Genomic DNA, 20,872 nt, shown 5'->3' with positions numbered 1-20,872 from the left:
ATGACTCAACCTAATTAAGATGGATGGATGGATCCTCCCCCCACCAAGAAAGGGGTAGATGGGAACAGACAGAGCAACAAAGCACGAGGCACTGGACTATATCTTTGCACCTATATAACACAGGTATGGTTGCCAAATTTTAAGGAAGGTGTCATGTTTCCTCCATAAGTTATAGGTAATTTTCACTAGGGGAATATAGCTCTGCATTTCCACATTCCAGCGTGCAATGTGGAAATTCTTTACATGTTTTTTTTAGAACTTGGCCTCGCTCTACCCAAAAAGGTCTCACCTTAGAGCATGACCAAGTTGAGTGCACAAAGGATCCTGTCCTTTGCACCTAAAACATTGATCTGAAATTTCTGGCTGAACTGGTGTAGAAAAATTATACTGCACCAACTTGTATCGAGTGTAGATAATTGTCGTCATGCTGTCATGACACAGGTCTGACCAGCACCATTCATCAATCGTTACATTTAAGTCTGACTCTCACCTTTGCCTGGATTTATGAAGATCCAGCTTCGGGCTTTCCACTTGGAATAAAAAATACATTGTCATAAATTTGCACGTGTTCCCCTTTTGAATCAGGGCATCCAACCATTGCACTCTGTTAAGATCATAGCTGGACCTAATTTGTCGCTTAAAAAAGACCTTAACTGAAGATAGCAAAAGAATGTCCTGTTTGACAAATCATATTTTTAAGATGTTCAAATGACATAAGCTGCCCCGCTTGTAATAGTCCTCTATACATCTGATCCCTATCTGGCACCAGGTGTCCAGGATCTTGTTATATATTGTCCATGGTATTAAGCCATTGTGAGTCAGGGGTGTTTTTGAAGACAGCCCCACTTTAAGACTAATGCATTGATTAATCTTGTTCCACACATAAAGAATATGTATGAATAAGGGGGTGTCTTTGTCACCAGATAACAATTTAGTGTCCCATTTATAAATAAAGTCTTCTGCTATCTTCTCACCTATTGTGTGTAGACCAATTTGTGCCCAGGGTGGTATACCTCCTCCCTCCAAGAATGAGGTGATATACCTTAACTGTGCTGCCCAATAGTATTACAGTCTGGTAATCTCAGTCCGCCCAGTCTGTAATCCCAGGTTAATTTCTGAATGGAGACCCTTGCCACCCTCCTGTTCCAAATGAACCTATTTATCTGTGAATTAATATTCTGGAAGAATCTCCGGGGCAATGCCATGGGCAAAGTCTGGAAGAGGTACTGAAGCTTTGGCAACACATTCATCTTGATACAATTGACCCTGCCCATCAATGTATCATTTTTTTTGAGCAAGTGGGTATAATGTAGTTTATATAGATTTTATAGATCATCCACTTTGACTCCCAGGTACTTGATCCCCTTTTGTGGACACTTTAAATGACTGTTTTCTTTAAATTGACTATTGTCCCCTCTTGTTCAAATTAATTTTGTACCCGGAGACTTTCCCATAATCCTCCAGAGTCGAGTGAAGCTTGGTCAATGAATTTTCTGGGTTTTTCAGATATATCAGCACATCATCTGCAAATAAATTGATTTTATGTTCTTTTTGGCCCACTCTGAACCACTTAATGCCCGGATCCCATCATATGGCTTCAGCCAACGGTTCTATCAATAGAGCTGGAGACAATGGGCACCCCTGTCAAATATCCCTGAGATATTTGTCCATTGGTCACAACTTTAGCATTGGGCATGTGATACAGCGCCCTTATCCAACTTATAAAAGTTGACCCTAGTCCCAATTTCTCCAGTACCTTAAACAGGAATTCCCAATCTAGCCTATCAAATAACTTCTCTCCATCCAGGGCCACGGCTACACTTGGGTCATCCCTTAACTGTGCCAGATGCATGATACTCAGCAGTCTGTTTATGTTATCTGCAGCCTGTCTCCTGTGTATAAAGCCTGTTTGGTCTACATTTATTAGCTTCAGCCAGTGCTTCACAAATCTATTTGCCAGGGCCTTCACAAGTATCTTATAGTTTGTATTCAGCATTGAAATAGGTCAATGAGAGGATGGTTTCAGAGGGCCCCAATCTTTTTAAAGAATCACCGTAATAATTGGCATTGGAAAGGATTCTGGGAGTGTATGCGTTTCATCCTCCATAAAGATGGGTATCAGGAGATTTTTAGGTTCCCTGTAAAACTCAGGGGAAGACATCCTCCCCCAGAGACTTACCAGCTTGTAACAGATTCATTGCTTCTTCTGTGAATGGAGCATTCAATCCCTGCTGATCTTCCTGACCTAAATTTGATAACTCCAACTTTGACAGGAATTCATCTATTTTCTCAGGCTTCCCTAATGATTTTGATTTATACAATTTTTCTTAAATTTGTCTGAAAGTTTCATTTATCTCCTTCAGCTTATATGAGATCCTATCATTCCCGTCTGAACCGTATTACTTATTTCTGAGGCCTGCTATGCCTTCAGCTGCCAGAAGTGGACTCAATGGGCTCGTTCCCCCACTCGTAATATTTCTGCCTCGATTTTAATATGGTGTGACAGAGTATATAGATATGTCTTTGGTAGATAAAATGGGAAAGGTTTGTTAGAGTAGGTCACATACAAACGCTTTAAAACAGATCTTATTTGAAATACTGGAGCTCTGCTAATGCTTGACATATCGGCTCCACAGCCTTTGCAAGAGCTTTGGAGAGTGTCCAAGAATCTTCACTAATGGATTGTTGTTTACAAAAAGGCAACAGATGAAAGAGCTTGCCAGAGCCACCTTTTGACTGGAAGAGAACTTGATGTTTTAAGAGGGTCATATGGTTTAGCAAGCAGAGAGAATCAAACAGGTTTGATCACTTCTGCAGTGCTACAGTTAGCAACAGCAGCTGGGACTGGAACAGGACAAGCTGGCAAGCTTGTGGAAAACCCCATTTGGAAGATGGGTTGTGAGTTCTTAGTTCAGCCTGGTCAAAGCCCTTGTGGTTCATGCAAGAGGAGAGGACTGACTGTCTAATGTTTCATGTGGAATAAGAGAAACAAAAAGGAACTATGTGGTGACCTGAAAGAAAGAGATTATCATCTGGAGAAACCTGAGGGGGCAAGTTTTGTCAGCAAGATACTGAAGTGGCTGATTAAAAAGGAACAACAAGTCTCTCTCTGAAAACCGACAAAAACCTTCCTGAGTGGTAACCATTTACCTTTTAAGCACCAAAGCCTGGTGAACTTTATCAATGTTAAATTCTGTGCACAGTATAAGAATTGCCTGCAACCAGTGAACTTTGAGGAATGAGAAGTGAGATTGGACTGCGAACCAAGAACTTTTTTGAACTTACGCACACATTACAAACATATGCGCTTAGAATTAGAAGGGGGTTAAGTTAGGTTAGTTAAGTCAATAGTAATGAGTTAAAGTATAATTCTGTTCTCATGTTTAACGATAATTAAAAGCAACTTTTGTTAAGTAACCATTTATCTTGGTTAATATCTATTGCTGCTGGGTTTATTGGTCCTCTAGGCTCGTAACAATGGCCTTCTTCATGTTTGGAGTGTATTATATTTAGGTCTATTTATTTATTTTTCTTATGAGCTCAAATTTTGAAAGTCCTTTTGCAAGTCCACAATCTCCTGTTCCAATTTCTTTACCTCCCTTAAATATTCTCTTTTAACTGCTTTTGTATAACCAATTATTTGACCTCTAAAGTATGCCTTAAGAGTGTCCCAAAGAAGGAATTTGTCAACAGTTAAGTTACAGTTGGGCCTCACAGAACATGTCTATTTGTGTTCTAATAAAGCTATAAAATTCCAGCTTCTTCAGCAGCAATAGGATTAAGGCACCATCTGTACACCGTCTCCTGTTTATCTGGATTGCAATTGTCAATGTCAATGGAGAATGGTCTGACAAAAGTCTCATTGTGAACTAAGGTTTCCATGATCCTACCCTCTATTTGGGCTGAGGCCAAGAACAAATTTATCTTGGTGTATGAAACATAATCCATTTCCCTTGAATGCTGTCATTTCCATGCATCTATTAAATTCTGCTCTCTAATTGTCTGGGTAGTTTTAGCAACCCTGACCTTAGTTACCCTTGATGACTTATCCAAGACCAGATCCAGACAAAAATTGAAATCTACCCTTTCCCCACCAAACCAGGGTGTTTTCTCTTCGCTCTGCCAATTTCAAAAAAGTAGCTTGTATAAATTTCTTATCATCCCAATTATGGGCATACATGATCAATAAGGTGTAGGATTCTGAATATATCTGGCAGTACACCATCACAAATCTTCCTGCTATGTCTGTGACCACACTTTCCACCCTGACCGTAATGTTTCTTCCAACTAAAATCGCTCCCCCCCCCCTCCCACCGCTTTAGAATTAAAAGAGGATGCTATTACCTGGCCCACCCATCCACTCTTCAGTTTTGGTATTCATGTCCTATTAAATATGTTTCCTAAAGGAAAGCTATATCCACTCCCAATTTTCTTATGTGTGCCAAGACTCTTTTCTTCTTCACTACCCATTTAAATCATTTACATTAAAACAAATGTATTTTATACAGTCGGTCATTGCCATAGTGATTTCACCATGGCTGTACCAACCCGGTACCCTCATCTCTTCCCCCCCTCCTCCAATCCGATATCCATCCAATCTTTTATTCTTGACTGTTCAGACCAACCTGGTGGTTCCACAACAAATCCCTGAAAAAAAACTAAAAAGAGAAAAAGGGCAAAGACAGAGATAATATAAGATACAACAATAAACTCTGACTCCCTTCTCCATATTCCCTTCTCCTATTTCCACCCCCACCCCAGGGTGATTGCATCTCACATGCCATCACCATTGTTCGGTCTGTGTAGTCTACATCTCTCCCTTTCATCTTCCTCCTCCACCCTCACCCCAAAGTCCTCCCAGATCCCTTCCCATTTTTCACTTCCAATACATTTTCATAAACCCAATATTTACAAATATTTACATCAGAATACTTTACATTTTTCAGCAGTTGTTTATGGTGAGATACATTAATACCCATTTTAATTTTTTTTCCCCCGAATACTGTCGGTTCCTTAGCAAATTGCCATGCCTTTCGCTGTGTGTCTAAGGATACACTCGTAGCCTTTCTGCCTCACTAGTCTTCTGACTGGTTCAAATTCTTTTCTGTGCTGATATCAGGGTAGAAAAATACTTTATACCCCTCTAGTTCCTTTGCCCCCCCCCCCCCCCCACTTCTTGTACTGGCTGCTTCCACTGCCATAATTTTTTCCCTGTCTTGTCCTAGCTTCATCAGGACAAAACGAGGTTTCTGCCCGTGGCCCAGTTTGCCCTCTCCACCTCCACCCTCTCTCTCAATATGCCTCTGCCCAGCACTTCGGTGATCCAACTCTGGAAAAAACACAGCATTCTCCTCCTTGATGCCCTCTATCAACCCCACTATTTTTATTTTATTTCTACAGGAATAATTTTCCAGGGCATCCAATTTATCCCAGACATGTTCTCTCTCCCTCACCAATGCGTCCAATTCATCTTCCACCCTACTTATTCTGTCCTCATTTGTGCCCACTCTGTCCTCTAACTCTTCCATTCTAATTAGACCTGAGAGGGCACTTGGCACCTTGTCCAGTTTTTTGACCATGTTTTGGGTTCTCTTGTCCACTGCCTGGAACAGTCTCTCTTCCATGAGACCCAAGGCCTCCAACATCGCACAAGAAGGGCTCTGAGCCCTCCTTTTCCCTTTCTCTTCCTAACGTCCTTTCCAGGCTTTGTGGCTATCTTTTTCATTATTGCTGTTGCCATCTCCGTTGCCATCATGGTCTCTGTCATCGCTGCTCCCATCGCTAGTGCCTGCCACATCTCCCGACCCGATGCTTCCCAACTCAATTCAGTCCCTGCACTTCCCGGTTACTCCATCCCACCACCGCTGCTCCTGCTGGCTGCAACTTGTGCGAAGCACTTGACACGGAAGCGCCCAACCTGGTGCTCTTGCTGCGGGATGGAGGCTCTGAGACGCCCCCCCCCCCCCCCCTCCAAGCTGCTCCACAGGGTTCCTGCCATCCATTTGTTGGTCCAGGGTAGCATTACTTCCCTTTCCCAGATCAGTCTTATCTTGACCTCAGGACTCCTGCAGGGTGGGATCGCTGGGTGCACGTCTTCCTCGACAGTGAGTCTCGAGGCAGTACCATCATTTTCCACACCATGAGGCACCTCAGGTTAATCTCCTGGCATCAGATCCGATTCCTTGCTGCTCTTGCTGGCAGTTTTATTTCTTTTTGTCATCATGCTTTGGTTTATCTTCCTTGTGGATCTGGGAGCTCCGTGTCTTTGCCTCCTCTCACTCTCCTTGCATCACGTGACCACCCACAATTGGGCAGATTGGACATCCAGAACTACTGGCTTTTTTGTCTACCCGACTTGTTGGTCTTTCAGCACAATGAGATATTGGTGAGAGAAAGCTGTCAACACACAGGCTTCAGGAGTACGCACTGAGGGTTGCATCTTGAGGCCGTTTTGGGGAAGGATCACAGTCTAGAGTCCTCCGTCTCTAGGCATTGAGGGGCTGAGACTGAGGGGAAGCCACATTTGTGGCAATGGTGTAATTGGAGAACATATGTAACAATGTACATAGATGGAAATGTGTGGATATAATGTTAAGGATGTGAAAAGACTTTGAACTTTTCTCTTTGTTGTAAATAATTTATTGTGAATAGAGCCAATTTTTGGAAAACATAGTTAGGTATATTCCATAATTTCTTTTTTCATCAATATTTTGTGATACGGTAATCATTAAAAAGCCAAAAATCATGTTTTATGGTCATTGTCATATTTGCTATATTTGGTAGCTTATTATGTGCCACAGCTGTTGCATTTTTAACATTACAACACTTGCTGCATTTTATGCAGTGGTTTTCCAGTTTTAAATTACATTGGAATATTCTGAAATCATGAAAAGCAAAATGTAACTACATTTTTTCCAAATATATGTATGATCTATGGATGCTGCTTTTAGACTAGAAGTTGAGATAGTAGATTGGCTTTGAGTGTGTGTGACATCTGCAGAGAGGCTGAAGAGAGTGACTGTATAAGAGAACAAAGGAGTGAGACATAGAATTATTATGAGAGAACGTAAAATAATTGCTGGGAAATATTGTTTCATCGCCCCAAATACTTAACAAAAAAACCACAGGATGGCATGGTACCTCCTATTTGTGAATTAGACTGCAACACACAGATAAATTTGAAACCTTTGGAAGCAATGTGAGAAGTATCAAACTCTGATGCATTAAAAATGTAGCAAAGGATCAGTCTGTAATACCAATGAGGGTATTTTGCTAATATAGAATTGAGCAAGAATACCAAGTGTTTAGGCAAGTCAGAAATTTTTTCTAATTCAGTTGTATCTTCAGATATTTTGCAATTCAAAATGAATATCTCAACTTCTTTTTAAAAAACGGGCACATGTAAGGTTTTTTGAATAACTTCTGCCTTGACTTGTTGAATGTAGACTCTTAAACCAACCAAAAGCCACTGTTGAAACGCTAAAAGTAGATAATAAATACTCACAATTTCATGGATGATCAAGCCTACATAACATACCTTCCTTCAGATGTGTCTCAGAACCATTTCTGTCACTCAATTTTGCTAAATTCCAAAGCTTATAGGTGAATCATTGGTAATATCAGTTAGTTACTTGGTCAAATCTTAGTTTAGAAATAGTACTCACTGTTCAAATTTTAAGGCTTGAAACACTCCTTTTGTTTTCAATCTGAGTTCTGATTTCCAGAAAGTACCTCAAGGCTTAATTTTTTTTTCTCTGTATGTGGTAATATGGCAAAAGAAATACGCATGGAATTTTGAAACCCTTTCAAGTATTGCTGGTCACTTGACCAGCTAATCTGCAAATTTACAACACTGCTTTGTTCTTGTGTTAATCTCTTTCACTAACATTCTGATACATTTTCAGTGCTATTTCATAACACAAGTTGTTAAACAACTTGTAAAACGAAGCAATTTTTGACCACTGAGGTCCGGAACCTTGAACCAGGATTCTTTGTCACAATAAAAGTAACAAATTGAACAAACACGGCCAATAATGGAACTTTCTTGTTTTTCTGAAGTTGTACTTGCACAGTCTTGTAGGTATTCTCCAGTTCATTGGGTTGACTGAGCCAGTCAGTATGGCCAAATCATATCTTGTTTGACCAGCAAAGGGGAGGGGTGGGGGGGGTTCAACATTGAAATAGTGGTGCAGAGTTCAGCAGGCCCCAAAAATGGGCAAATGGAGAAGTCATGCTGCCTGCTTTCTCCCAGATGAAATATAAATGTTGTTGGCCATGAAAAGGCCCAACAAAAATACATTATTTTTGTCCATTATGGAGTATTTATTAGTTTCTTCCTTAATGATCACAACACATTTATATTTATTTATTTCAGCTATTTTGCAAGTGTTAGATGAATATATATTTTGGTTGATGTCAATATTTTTTATCAAGACACAAAACATGTTAATAGATTTTTTTGTATATAGATTTCTTGTATATAGATTTTTCATTCAAAATGATTGGAACAAATAAAAGCATCTTTTGGAGTTCCGTATACCAGATTGGAGAACGAATGTGATGACTGACTTGTCATGAGTATGAATCATAAAGTAATGAGAAATATTTCTTGCACGTTGCTGTCCATTGAAATCAATGAATTAAAATAATCTTTTATTGGTGTTAATAGTGAGTAAGAAACCTTGTCTGAGGTGGAAACAATCAATTCATATTTTTCATGTGTGGGTCAATTTAATTCTTTCCAAGAAAGTGAAAGTTAGGTACTTAAGATAGATTGGTATAACTAAATTGCTTTCAGGCAAGGACTTCTTGCTTGCTCCAGGAGTAACTGCAGGCTCTTATTGCCTTGCATAAAGACCCCACATGAACCTTTGGTAAACATTCCATGTTTATTGTCACATATTGGTAGCTTCATGGCATTGCCATCAAAGTTGTACTCCATCAGTAAGACCCTTGCCCTCTCACTTAACCAATCTATATTTCTCTGCAGACTCTGTTTTCTCCACACAATTTGCTTTTCCACTCAATTTAGTATCATCAGAAAACTTAGATATGCTGCACTTTGTCCCCTCTTCTAAATCATTAAACTGGAGGACTGTGTTGACTAACGTACATGTTACTGTCATTAATTTAAATGTGGAGGGCAGTAGTGATTAATTATTATTTGTCTATGATAATTGTGTTCTAACATTAGTTAAGGTTATGGTATGAAAGTTTCTGTGTGATATATGTTCACCTGCACCACAGTTTTGGTCTTCGGGAATCAATTGGGCACTCTATTTGGGAAAAGCTCAAATTCACCTGAAATTACAAAATATTTGAAGCTCAAACAGAGTCATTTGGGCAACAGATTTATGCTTGAGCTAAAATTCATCATGCCTCTTTCTCTCCTCTTCATTTCATTCCATCATGAAGGGTTATGACATCAAAAGTGATAAAAGAGAGACATAAAATGGTTTTCATTACTACATGCTTTTTGAGCATAATGAAGTGTCTTTAAATGGTACTTGTTATGTACAAAATAATGCAGCCAATTTTTCCACACCAACCACCCATTAATAATATGTTTCAGTGATGTTGACTCAGAGAAATTTTGACCAGAACTTAGAGGTGATCAGGACTAATAGAGTAAACAAAGGGAGCTGTTCATAATATGAACTGATTCAAAGACTAGTGATCACAGATTTAAAATTTTGGGCAAAAGACAATAAAGGACATGTGAGGAGAAATTCCTTCCAGAGATTTAAAAGATTCACTGGAATTCACAGTTGAAATAGAATCAATGTCCCTTTAAAAAGGATAGTAATTTGAGGGAAAATAATTTGCAGTGCAATAGGGAAAGTGCAGAGGAATGTGACTGATGGGATTGCTGTATCAGGTGGTGACATTGTGGTAATGGGCTAAATAGTACTACAACTTACTGCTGCAAATCTATTGAATTAGCTGCTCTTTTTCAAAACTCTACCATGGTTCTTTTGAGTCTGCCTGAGAGAATATTTCAGGCCCTCATTTTAATGTTTTATATTGTGGTGGTACACCACTGGCCTACTGCAGGGGGCAACCTCTGTACCTGCAGAACAGCATGGAGACAAGACAACACCTGGCCGGCTGTCAATCAGCTGACCTGACTGGACCAAACCCCACCCGTTCGGGTGTCAATCACCCTCCGGGATATAAGCCTGCGCCAGCCCTTTGAGGTCACACTCTCAGAGCTCACAGCAAACAGCAGCACCCTCTCACAGTTGGCTCTGTGGAGTTTTCAACACTTCATCACTTCCTTATTACTGGAATTGACAGCCCAGATTCTTGTGCTCAGGTCTCTGGTGACAAAGTTAAACCCACTGCCTTCTAGCCGGTGACTTGTGGCATCATTTTACCTGCCATGGTCTGTTTAAACATGGGCCAAACCCAAGCTCACAGGGTGAATGCTCCTATTTTCTTCCCTTATGAGTAGAAATTTGTCTTGTATCTCAACATATCATAATTATTGGTTGTGATATCGATTTCAGTAGAGCTGCATTCCAAAATGCAATGCCATATTTTAATAATTATAATTATTGTCATTCATATTGTACAATGTACATGTGTTTTGAAATTCTTACATGCTGCAGCTGAAAATATACTTTGTAAATAAATTAATTGAATTAAGAGAGAATAAATATTCATAGAAAAATATGCATAGGGCCTAAGTGAGAGGAGAGAAATTTCCATCACAAAGTTTTTAAAAGCAATTTTTTTTTTAGCTCCAGCTTTTAGAATTTCTTCTTTCTTTGGCTTGGCTTCGCGGACGAAGATTTATGGAGGGGGTAAAAAGTCCACGTCAGCTGCAGGCTCGTTTGTGGCTGACCAGTCCGATGCGGGACAGGCAGACACGATTGCAACGGTTGCAAGGGAAAATTGGTTGGTTGGGGTTGGGTGTTGGGTTTTTCCTCCTTTGCCTTTTGTCAGTGAGGTGGGCTCTGCGGTCTTCTTCCAAGGAGGCTGCTGCCCGCCAAACTGTGAGGCGCCAAGATGCACGGTTTGAGGCGTTATCAGCCCACTGGCGGTGGTCAATGTGGCAGGCACCAAGAGATTTCTTTAGGCAGTCCTTGTACCTTTTCTTTGGTGCACCTCTGTCACGGTGGCCAGTGGAGAGCTCGCCATATAATACGATCTTGGGAAGGCGATGGTCCTCCATTCTGGAGACGTGACCCATCCAGCGCAGCTGGATCTTCAGCAGCGTGGACTCGATGCTGTCGACCTCTGCCATCTCGAGTACTTCGACGTTAGGGATGTAAGCGCTCCAATGGATGTTGAGGATGGAGCGGAGACAACGCTGGTGGAAGCGTTCTAGGAGCCGTAGGTGGTGCCGGTAGAGGACCCATGATTCGGAGCCGAACAGGAGTGTGGGTATGACAACGGCTCTGTATACGCTTATCTTTGTGAGGTTTTTCAGTTGGTTGTTTTTCCAGACTCTTTTGTGTAGTCTTCCAAAGGCGCTATTTGCCTTGGCGAGTCTGTTGTCTATCTCATTGTCGATCCTTGCATCTGATGAAATGGTGCAGCCGAGATAGGTAAACTGGTTGACCGTTTTGAGTTTTGTGTGCCCGATGGAGATGTGGGGGGGCTGGTAGTCATGGTGGGGAGCTGGCTGATCGATAGAAATTTCACACACATGCATGTTGTGAGGAAAAATGTAAGGAAGAAGAGTAGGTGCAGACCCAGGAGGAGAGGCAAGTGGAGATGCACCTTCCAGTGCTCCTCTGCGGGGTCCTACTGCCAGTTGTTACAGTGACCTCCCTGCACAGGTTTAAACTGCTTGTAAAATGTGGTCAGTGATGGTTTTCTTAAACATGGAGGTCCGTGCCAAAGATGGCAGCACTCATGCTTGACAGCCCAGAATGCTAGGGTTGTGTGCTCCGCGGGGGGTGGGGGGTGGCAGTGGACGTGCAGGGCACCAGAATGGGAGAGCACCAACCCACCAAGAAAGAGAAGCCTGGGAGAAGACCTGATGGAGTAGGAGATCGGAGCAGTGGAAATGTGGGCCTCAGCAGATTGAAGGACTCACACCATATTGCAGGCTTTTGGAAACTGGCTCATGGGAAGCAGGTAGAGGGCCAGTAATTTATGAGCGTACTGGTAGTCAACAGGGTTCCTGAAGGGCCTCGGGCATTTACAGCTTCCTAATCATCGGTGTTCAGAATTAGGAGCTAGGAGGGTGACCTGGATGCCAGGAGCTTGGATTCACTGTTGGAAAAGAAGGGAAGCCTTGCAGCTATGGAGTTTATGGGAGCACAGAAGGCGGTGGCATCAGAGGAGATGGCGGGATCCTTAGACACTCGATGTCTTTGAAGGTTCTCTTCTTTGCTTCCCTTTCTCTTCTTGGTCAGGGTGCTGGACAACAGTACCTCTTTGTGTGCCTTCATCGGCAAACAAAAGTAAACACATTTTGTATATTTATTTATATGACAATAAAGGAACTTGAAACCATGAGGTAGAGAAAAGAATTGAATATGGTTATCCTGCCTGCTGTTGATAAGATACAGCAATGAGCTCTCTGAACCCTTCTCCATTAACAATGGCGTGAAGCAAGGCTGTGTTCTGGCACCAACCCTCTTTTCAATCTTCTTCAGCATGATGCTGAACCAAGCCATGAAAGACCCCAACAATGAAGACGCTGTTTACATCTGGTACCGCACGGATGGCAGTCTCTTCAATCTGAGGCGCCTGCAAGCTCACACCAAGACACAAGAGAAACTTGTCCGTGAACTACTCTTTGCAGACGATGCCGCTTTAGTTGCCCATTCAGAGCCAGCTCTTCAGCGCTTGACATCCTGCTTTGCGGAAACTGCCAAAATGTTTGGCCTGGAAGTCAGCCTGAAGAAAACTGAGGTCCTCCATCAGCCAGCTCCCCACCATGATTACCAGCCCCCCCACATCTCCATCGGGCACACAAAACTCAAAACGGTCAACCAGTTTACCTATCTCGGCTGCACCATTTCATCAGATGCAAGGATCGACAATGAGATAGACAACAGACTCGCCAAGGCAAATAGCGCCTTTGGAAGACCACACAAAAGAGTCTGGAAAAACAACCAACTGAAAAACCTCACAAAGATAAGCGTATACAGAGCCGTTGTCATACCCACACTCCTGTTCGGCTCCGAATCATGGGTCCTCTACCGGCACCACCTACGGCTCCTAGAACGCTTCCACCAGCGTTGTCTCCGCTCCATCCTCAACATCCATTGGAGCGCTTACATCCCTAACGTCGAAGTACTCGAGATGGCAGAGGTCGACAGCATCGAGTCCACGCTGCTGAAGATCCAGCTGCGCTGGATGGGTCACGTCTCCAGAATGGAGGACCATCGCCTTCCCAAGATCGTGTTATATGGCGAGCTCTCCACTGGCCACCGTGACAGAGGTGCACCAAAGAAAAGGTACAAGGACTGCCTAAAGAAATCTCTTGGTGCCTGCCACATTGACCACCGCCAGTAGGCTGATATCGCCTCAAACCGTGCATCTTGGCGCCTCACAGTTTGGCGGGCAGCAACCTCCTTTGAAGAAGACCGCAGAGCCTACCTCACTGACAAAAGGCAAAGGAGGAAAAACCCAACACCCATCCCCAACCAACCAATTTTCCCCTGCAACCGCTGCAATCATGTCTGCCTGTCCCGCATCGGACTTGTCAGCCACAAACGAGTCTGCAGCTGACGTGGACTTTTTACCCCCTCCATAAATCTTCGTCCGCGAAGCCAAGCCAAAGAAGATTTCATGTATTCTGACAATTAAAACAATGGTTCACAGCTAGCTTGATTGATACATCTCTGTGAATTGGTTTAGTGTCAACAATTGGTTTAAACTGGACAAGGTTGAAGGTAAAAACTTTACTTCTGAATTATATACCATATCTGAATAGTTCTAGGAATCAAAGAACAAGCCTTTATAATATCAACTGAAAAGTAAAGATTTTTTTTGTTTCCTTCTCATTTCCTTCAAAATGATAGTCCCCGTTTGTTCTTTACCTGAATTTTGTTATGTAAGCTATTTACAGATGTAGGGAGCCTGGTGATCATAACCTTCTGTAAATTCCGGAGATAGTTTTTTTTCAATAAAAATAATTGATTGTTAATCAGGATTGAGCATCTTAATTGATTCCCTGTAGGATCTTTGAGAATTCATGTTTAGGAGTAAGGTGGTTGTTGGCAAGGTGGTAGGCAGTTCTGAATTTTGTACCTGCAGTGATCAAGACTTTGATCTGAAGTACCCAGAGCTCCAGTTAATTTTCATAAATTGCTGGAATGTCCCAGATATGATTGTAATAGGCTGACATTGTTATGTCAATGGAGATTTTGAATGCCTAATTTTAACCCTGCTTCTATTGCTGGAACAATTGTGTTTTGGGGTGGGGATGAAATGAAATTTCTCTACACATGCAGCACTTATAATTCCCACTCTGCTTCTATCTCTGCCAGTTTAATTGGTAGTTTCTACAAGCATCAGGCAAGTCCATTGAAGTTGAGTGGAGCCTCAGAATAATTTATATTTCAATCACATAATTCATATCCAAATGCCATTTTGAACTTCTTATGCACAAATCAAACATTGGCATCAGAGGCTTGTTGAATTGTGACCCAGACAATTGCGATCAAGAATGAAAACATCTTTTTTATTGTGCTAACCTGAGAACTTCGGCATTGTAAGTTGCGTGCTCGGATCAACAGGGATTTTGTCTACAAGAACCCTGATTTCCTTATAAATCTTTGAAGCCCTGGTAATTGCTAAGTCTCTGGGTCAAATGCAGCGAGTGTTCAGGGATAGTGAAATCCCCACCTTCACAGTCTCCTCACTCACCGTGCTGAGTCAGTTGTCTTGGATCTGTGCAAAAGCTTGTTGCTGAGTGATTTCCTTATCTTTTTGGTTGGTCAAAAAGTCTGCTTTACATTGTGATTGTAACCAAATATACCTGTATCCTGCCTCCAGTTAAATTTGGTAGATTTGAGAGCTACTTCCCTCTGCTCTACTTCTGTTTGCCATCGCCACCCCCCTCCCCCTTTTTAGAAAGGGGATATTCCTCAGGCATTTATCTTCTCTCCTTTCCTTGCATGTTGTGCTTCTTCGGTAAGCTGTTGAAGCCTTGAGTTAATTATTGTAGGGTAATAACTGAACAAAACTAGTTTCTTATTACAGTGTATGATCAGTCATTTGTGAGAATGATTGTGACCTTGCATCAGCAAAAGCCAGCAGCTGAGTTTGCAAAAGTTTGAGTAGCTTGTGTTTGTCTTTACTTAAAGCTAATCAACATCCCAGGAAACGTCCATCTCTTTCTTAATTCATAAGCACTGTTCCCTCTAAGATGTGTGCATGCACACACATGTTTTGCAACTAGTACACAAAGAAAATTAATGTGCACTCAAAAGGTTAGTTACCTAAAATAATCTACTAATTAATAATTATACTTCGTAGAATGCAATCATACTTGTATTATATTAAAACATGCAAATACAATGAGAGATAGGTTGTGCCAAAATTTTCTTCAATTTCACGTTTAGTTTCAATCAATTCCTTATTTTTTTTTAAAAAGTTTCTTTAAGGACTTATATAAAGCGATTAGAGAATTCTTATGGAAGGGAAAATTTCCAAGAGTAGCAATGAGAAAATTGATGTGGGATTTTCAATTTGGAGGTTTAAGATTACCGAATTTTCAGCATTATTACGAAGCAGCTCAATTTAAATTTCTTAGTGCATTAATGAATATGGACGACCCACCTAGTTGGGTAAAAATAGAAATGGCGGTTATTTTAGAAAAATTTCCTCATGAGTTTTTGCTTCGATGGAATAAAAATTTACTACGAACTTACGATGTGCCAATATTGAAACATTTATTGAATTTATGGACAAGTAAACTTAAAAAATTGGGACTTAAAAATATATATACTGGAAGATTGCCATTATATAATAATCAACTTGTTCCTTTTACGGTCTCCAATGCCACTTTGAAACAATGGGAAAAGAAGGGAATAAAAAATTTATCTGATTGTTTTTCTGAGGGTTGTTTTTGTTCCTTTGACGAATTACAAAGGAAATATGGTATTAGTGGAAATTCTATATTTGTATATTATCAATTAAGATCTTTTGTAAAACAGTTATGTGGTCGACATATGATTTTATTACCTGAATCTAGTTTTGAAGAATATGTACTTTCAATACCAAAAAAGGGATATATATCTGATTTGTATTGTATTTTACAAGAAATTGATAGTAAAAAAGACTGGGATAAAGATAAGTTGAAATAGGAAAAAGATTTAGGACATAAAATAGCTGAAGAAGCTTGGATGGAAATTTGTCAGAATAGTATTTGGACATTAATTAATGCTAGACTAGCGATGATTAATTATAATTTTATTCATCAGCTATATTTAACGCCAGAGAAATTTAAAAATTTGGTCTTAGTAAGTTGGATTCTTGTTTTCGATGTGATCAGACGGCCAATACTTTTTTGCATACTGTTTGGCTTTGTGATCGATTGCAACAGTTTTGGAAAGGTATTCAATCTATTTTTAATAGTTTACATAATATCCATCTTGTATTAGATCCCGATATATTTTTATTAGGGAACATGCAATCATTAATTGATTTAGGTTTAGAGGATTATCAGATTTCCTTTATCTATTTAGCTTTAGTCATGGCTAAGAAATGTATAGCACTTACTTGGAAAGATAAAAATATACTAACTTTAGATAAATGGTATTTGGAGATGAAATTTTGTTTGACTATGAAAAGGATATCTTTTTCAATTCAGGATAGGATGTCTTTTTATAAGTTAAAGTGGACTCCGTTTGCTAATTACATGTATTTAAGTTTGATTTAAATATATGTTTAAGCGTGATATTTTAGTATTGATAAAAAAAAATTTTGTTGTTAGAATTTTTTTTAGGTTAAGTTTTATCTCTTTTTTTTGTAAGTGGGTATTTTTTTTTCCATATATAATATTGTTAATTGTATTAACTCTTCACTCTTTATTTTGGGGGGGATGGTTGGACTAATTTTAAGTTAGATTACTAATATTGTGTTATAATTAACAGGGGGGGGTTATTTTGTGTGGTTTTCTGATGTAATATTGTAATCATGCCATTTTAATTTTTTTTTAATTTTTCTTTAAATTTAATTCTCTGTTGTATTCATGTTATAAATTTTAAATAAAGTCTTCAAAAAAAATTTCACATTTAGATTTGCACAAGCATTGAGTGCGCACATACCTTTGTTACAGGTAAAAATTTGCATGACAAAAGATGTTTGCATCCACTGACTAATAAAATTAGAGGGAACATTGTTCATAAGACTTTGCAATGTAAAGTGGGGGAAGAAGATGAGGAGAAACAAGATAGAGCCTGGATCAAGGGACAAATAATCTGTTTGGATTTGCTCATCACAGGGAATGCTGGATAATGATTTGTACCTCCTCTCTCAGCGGGTATAATAATTCCTTCCAGCTGTGTCTGACAACTTAGACAATACTACTCAGGGGAGATCAAATCTGCATTGACAATTAGTAGTGATTGAGGAAGAAGTGGAGACATGGGGGTGGGAGAAAGTAAAATGAGTTGTCACCAAGTATAGGTTGTAGGGGCCACCTGTTGCAAGAAAATTTGCAATCCAAAGGAAGTCTCAAATCAGCAAGCAGGGTAATAAGAGTTTGCATTTTTCAGAATGAAATGTAAACTTATATTAACACATTATTAATGAACAAGTTGTGCTCATGAGGTTGAGATTTTAAAAAAGCAAGACTTTTGGTTTCAGCAGAAAAGTCAAATGCAAATGCAGAAATTTAAATTTGATCGTTTTTGTAAAGGCATGTTCATTACATGTGGACTCATCCTTAATGTGTTTTATGATTATTGGGGGGGGGAGTGGGGCACCTCATGAGCATGCCCTGAACAAAGCTTGCATCTATACTCAAGCTGTTCATTCAATCCTCCAAGTTTCTCCTCATTCTGTTCTTCTGCATTTATCCTCTTCCATCTCCATTTAATTTTCTTTCACTTCTGCTGTGCTTTTAATAAAAGATATCAAACTGTGATTCAAACTGCATAAGATTTCAGTTTTGTTATGAGTGCAATCCAATTGGCACAACAATGATGGATTTTTACATTTAGGAAGTAGTTGTTGACATTTTGATATTTCAGAAAGGGCTAGGAAACAGCAGAGTTGAATGGACTACTTTGCTCTGGTATATTGCCTGCTTTGTTCGGATGTGTAATTTGTAAATAATTGTTAACTTTGTATTTTTCAATATATTGTACACCAGAAAGTTAGGAATGTGATACAGCTTAAACTTTATGCTTTTGGAATACAATATATGGTTTACTAAAGATGTGGTTTGGCCATGTTATAATGGAATGGCCCACTCAGAGCCAGCTCTTCAGCGCTTGACATCCTGTTTTGCGGAAACTGCCAAAATGTTTGGCCTAGAAGTCAGCCTGAAGAAAACTGAGGTCCTCCATCAGCCAGCTCCCCACCATGACTACCAGCCCCCCCTCATCTCCATCGGGCATACAAAACTCAAAACGGTCAACCAGTTTACCTATCTTGGCTGCACCATTTCATCGGATGCAAGGATCGACAATGAGATAGACAACAGACTCACCAGGGCAAATAGCGCGTTTGGAAGACTTCACAAAAGAGTCTGGAAAAACAACCAACTGAAAAACTTCACAAAGATTAGCATATACAGAGCCATTGTCATACCCACACTCCTGTTCGGCTCCGAATCATGGGTCCTCTACCGGCATCACCTACGGCTCCTAGAATGCTTCCACCAGCGTTGTCTCCGCTCCATCCTCAACATTCATTGGAGTGACTTCATCCTTAACATCGAAGTACTCGAGATGGCAGAGGCCGACAGCATCGAATCCACGCTGCTGAAGATCCAACTGCGCTGGGTAGGTCACGTCTCCAGAATGGAGGACCATCGCCTTCCCAAGATCGTGTTCTATGGCGAGCTCTCCACTGGCCACCGTGACAGAGGTGCACCAAAGAAGAGGTACAAGGACTGCCTAAAGAAATCTCTTGGTGCCTGCCACATTGACCACCGCCAGTGGGCTGATATCGCCTCAAACCATGCATTTTGGCGCCTCACAGTTCGGCGGGCAGCAACCTCCTTTGAAGAAGACCGCAGAGCCCACCTGACTGACAAAAGACAAAGGAGGAAAAACCCAACACCCAACCCCAACCAACCAATTTTCCCCTGCAACCGTGTCCGCCTGTCCCGCATCAGACTTGTCAGCCACAAACGAGCCTGCAGCTGACATGGATATTTACCCCTCCATAAATCTTCATCTGCGAAGCCAAGCCAAAGAAAGAAAGAAAATGGACCACATTGTTGCTTAGGGGTAACAAAACAGATAGTGCAGTTTGAGGCTTGTGTGTTTGTGAAGATATTCGTCACACTTCGCAAGATCACTGTCAAGTAAATTTTGATACTGCCACATAAGAAAATACAGGAACTGCCCATTTACAATATATGTACATTAGCAGAAAGAGCTTTGATATAATTGACAGCAATTATGTAACAATTTAAATCCTGCAATTGTCTAATGGTGTTTCAGAAAAATATTCCCAACATATTTTGTCCAAGGAGAGATAATCAAAAGCTTGATTAGAATAAATTTTAATGACTATCGCAAAGGAGCAGAGATTATCAGAGAAATTATTACAGAACATGGGGTGTACGTTGAAGTGTTGTATTAATAATAAACACTGGATATATTGAATCCAGTGGCCCTGTTATGGATTTAACTGATCACATTTTAAACCAAATTGACTTGCATATGTCATCTCAAGTATTAGGCAAGATGGCTTCCAGCTCTAAAGCAGAGCAATAACAGCTGATCAAGAATACTAAAGAGTTATTGGCCAGGGCTGTCCTTCGATGTCAGGAGGACAAAATTGATGGAAGCAAAGTGTAGATTAGGAGCTCTGCACTGGGATCAAGAATTGAGACTCCCATTGCATTTGGAACAATTTGAAAAGAAGAGACATACAAAAATAATTTAGTCATCTTACAATAAGGGCAGTTTGCAAGATTTGATATATTTTTTGGGGGAGGTGAGATTAATTAGAATTTACTTTGACTTTTGTTCTGTAGATTCTTATTATCTAAACTTTTGATTTGCATTGGCAATGGTGATTTTAAATTCTAGTTTATCCTATGTGGTAACAAAGTTAAGTGTTATAGTGGGATGCCAGACATCAGTGACTGACAATTTTCAGTAATGTTTACAACCGCTTCTTTTTGTGATGTAAAACCTGGTGAGAAGATTGAGATGGCCAGAAACCCAGGCTAGATTGGGAGAGGGTGTAGCAGTGGAGGAGTGGGACTCAGAACTTGATGTTTTGATTTGGGAAAGGTAGGGGAGAAGGAGTAGACCTTTTGATTAGAGTTTAGGGAATGGAGAAGAAGAATTGGGCCCAGAGCTTGAGGATCCAGACACATATTGAGAGGTTTGCATATTTTTCGTTTTGTGTGTTTATATGATGCAGTAAATATTATAGACAGAGGCATTGAGTTTGTGTGTTTATATTTTAGATTTTCAGACTCCATGGTCTCTTGATTTTGACCAATACTCATTTATCGTCATTCAAATGACTGGGTCACATTAACTGCTTTAGCCTGCAGCCTATATAAAGATCACACACAGTGGACTGCAAGTTCTTTTCAGATACTCTTATCTGCTCCAAGCAAATAAGCTTGTTTGGAATCCTTTGTTTTCTGAGCATGACTGTGAAGTGGAAAATTGCTTTAAACAAATAAGGTTGTGAAAGATCAACTTATAAAACAGAAATGTAGTTTGATAAGTATTGCATTCTAAGTACTATGAAGCAAGATAATTTA

The 20,872-nt window shown here is 40.2% G+C and overlaps 2 protein-coding genes across 3 annotated transcripts in view; one reads left to right on the top strand and one right to left on the bottom strand.

The window, feature by feature from the left end:
• The window catches only part of LOC138751528 (bestrophin-4-like), a 40,285-nt gene extending 32,470 nt beyond the window's left edge, over positions 1–7,815 (bottom strand). The window contains exon 1 of one of the 2 annotated variants that reach the window (XM_069913916.1): positions 7,665–7,815. The gene's annotated coding sequence lies outside the window, so the exon portion shown is untranslated. The remainder of the gene's footprint in view (positions 1–7,664) is intronic. The other variant, XM_069913894.1, reaches the window with a different exon arrangement.
• The window catches only part of rab3il1 (RAB3A interacting protein (rabin3)-like 1), a 134,529-nt gene that overhangs the window by 33,951 nt on the left and 79,706 nt on the right, over positions 1–20,872 (top strand). The gene's annotated exons all lie outside the window — the stretch shown is intronic.

Source organism: Narcine bancroftii, chromosome 1, assembly GCF_036971445.1.
Source record: "Narcine bancroftii isolate sNarBan1 chromosome 1, sNarBan1.hap1, whole genome shotgun sequence".
Lineage (NCBI taxonomy): Eukaryota > Metazoa > Chordata > Chondrichthyes > Torpediniformes > Narcinidae > Narcine > Narcine bancroftii.
The sequence above is the reverse complement of the archived record's forward strand: the minus strand, read 5'-3'. Positions and strand labels throughout refer to the sequence as shown.